This window comes from Penaeus vannamei, chromosome 9 (genome assembly GCF_042767895.1).
Source record: "Penaeus vannamei isolate JL-2024 chromosome 9, ASM4276789v1, whole genome shotgun sequence".
NCBI lineage: Eukaryota > Metazoa > Arthropoda > Malacostraca > Decapoda > Penaeidae > Penaeus > Penaeus vannamei.
The window spans coordinates 34,546,641-34,549,140 of NC_091557.1; the positions used below are offsets into that span (position 1 = coordinate 34,546,641).

A 2,500-nucleotide genomic window follows, 5' to 3' on the forward strand; every position below is an offset into this window, starting at 1 on the left:
ATACTTAGCGCAGCCTCATGAAGTTGTTATCACTATTAAGGTGTTCGTAAAGTTGCTTTAGAATAACGAACAAAAGGTGATGCAGAACTGTTAGAAGAAATGAACTAATATACATATATATATATATATATATATATATATATATATATATATATATATGTGTGTGTGTGTGTGTGTGTGTGTGTGTGTGTGTGTGTGTGTGTGTGTGTGTGTGTGTGTGCGTAGAGATAGATATAATATATATAATATATATATATGTATAAATACATACATAGACACACACACACACACACACACAGAAAGATATATATATAGAGAGAGAGACAAAGAGAGACAGAAAGATATAGAGTCAAACAAACAAACCAGCAGGTAGACAGACAGACAGTTCGCGTAAAAAAACAAAAAAAAACAAGAACATGTAAATACATACAAAAAAATAATAAATAAAAACAGACAATAAATAGATAAATAAATAAAAAAGTGCACACGATTTCCCTCCGACCAAATGAAGAGACAAAGGATTCCCCAAGACGATCTCTCGATTAAGTAGAAGGAACTAGGACTCGGAGGCCGATTTCAAGAGCGGCTTTTGAAGGAGGGTTTCCTAAGTGGGCTTCTGTGCGTGGCTTAAGGCCGTCTACGTCTAAAGGGGAGGTTTAAGAAGCTTCGAAAAAAAGGTTTGGGAGAGAAAGACTTAGGTAATGGGTCGTGGATTTTTTTTTTTTTTTTTAAGCTACGGGGGGAGTTAGTTTGAACAGCTGTTTTGGTGCTGTTGTTGGTGATGAGGTTGTTGATATTGTTGACAATGTTGTTGATGAGGTTGATGTTGATGATGAGGTTGTTGATGTTGATGATGAGGTTGTTGATGTTATTGATGAGCTTGATGAGGTTGTTATTGATGAGGTTGTTGATGTTGATGTTGTTGATGATGATGTTGACGATGTTAATGAGGTTGTTGATGTTGGTGAGGTTGTTGATGTTGCTGTTGATGAGGTTGTTGATGTTATTGATGATGTTGATGAGGTTGATGTTGATGTTGTTGATGAGGTTGTTGATGAGGTTGACGATGTTAATGATGTTGTTGATGTTCGTGAGATTGTTGATGTTGTTGATGATGTTGATGATGTTGCTGATGATGTTGGTGAGGTTGTTGATGATGTTGATGATGTTGATGATGTTGCTGATGATGTTGGTGAGGTTGTTGATGATGTTGGTGGTAGTGTTTTTGTTGGTGTTGTCAATGTTGTAGATCCTGTTGTTGTTGCTGTTGTTGATGTAGATCTTGTTGTTATTGTTGTTGTTGTAGATCTTGTTTTTGCTGGTGTTGATGGTGATGGTGGTGATGTCGAGGTTGCTCTTGTTATCATAACTGATTTTGCCGTTGTTACCGTTGTTGTCGATGTTGTAGATGCTGCTGCCACTGTTGCTGTCATGCGATGCCCCTTTCCCTTACCTCTGTTGACGCTCGACTTCTATGGCGCTCTGTTTTGCATTTCGTTCCCCACACACCATTAAATATCCTTCTAAATCTTTTAGTCATTCGCTGTGCTTCCATTTCATTTCCCTCTTTTAAATACGCTTCCGTTTGGTTCTGACCCGGCCTCTCTATCTCTGACTCTTCCAAGCTTTGTTTCTACCATTTCACTCTGCATTCAAACATAATAATCCTTGAAAATCCGCTTATACACACACACTCACACACACACACACTTACTACCTTGTTTTCTCATATTCCTTTATCTATGCACTGCTTCCTATTCTATCTATTTATCTATTTATCAATCAAATATCTATTTTCCTGTGTTTCTATTATACATCTACTTCATTTATCTGTCTATATTTTCTCCTGTACCTTCATCTATGCACACACACACACAGAGAGAGAGAGAGAGAGAGAGAGAGAGAGAGAGAGAGAGAGAGAGAGAGAGAGAGAGAGAGAGAGAGAGAGAGAGAGAGAAAGAAAGAGAAAGAGAAAGAGAAAGAGAAAGAGAGAGAGAGAGAGAGGGAGAAACTGAGATAGATATATAGGTAGATAGAGGGGAGAGAGAGAGAGAGAGAGAGAGAGAGAGAGATGGAGAGAGAGGCAGAGAGAGAGAGAGAGAGGAGAGAGAGAGAGAGAGAGAGAGAGAGAGACTGATAGGTAGACCGATAGATAGATGGAGAGAGAGAGAGAGAGAGAGAAGAGAGAGAGAGAGAGAGAGAGATGGAGAGAGAGACAGAGAGAGAAAGAAAGAGAGAGAGAGAGATAGTAAAATAGGTAGATTGATAGATAGATGGAGAGAGAGAGAGAAAGAGAGAGAGTGACCGTAGGTAGATAGATAGAGAGAGAGAGAGAGAAAGAAAGAGAGAGAGAGAGAGAGAGAGAGAGAGGAGAGAAAGGGGGGGTAGATAGAGAGGCAGAGGTAGATAGAGAGAGAAGTAGAAACAGAGAGAGAGAAATGGAGTGGGGTGGCTTAGAAACAGGAAGAGAGAGAGAATAAGAAAGAGAGGGATTTGGAGA

At 39.2% G+C, this 2,500-nt stretch overlaps 1 protein-coding gene across 1 annotated transcript in view; it reads right to left on the reverse strand.

Annotated features, from left to right (window-relative positions):
- Positions 1–2,500, reverse strand: part of LOC138862580 (prolactin-releasing peptide receptor-like) — a 106,390-nt gene that overhangs the window by 47,704 nt on the left and 56,186 nt on the right. The window lies entirely within an intron of this gene.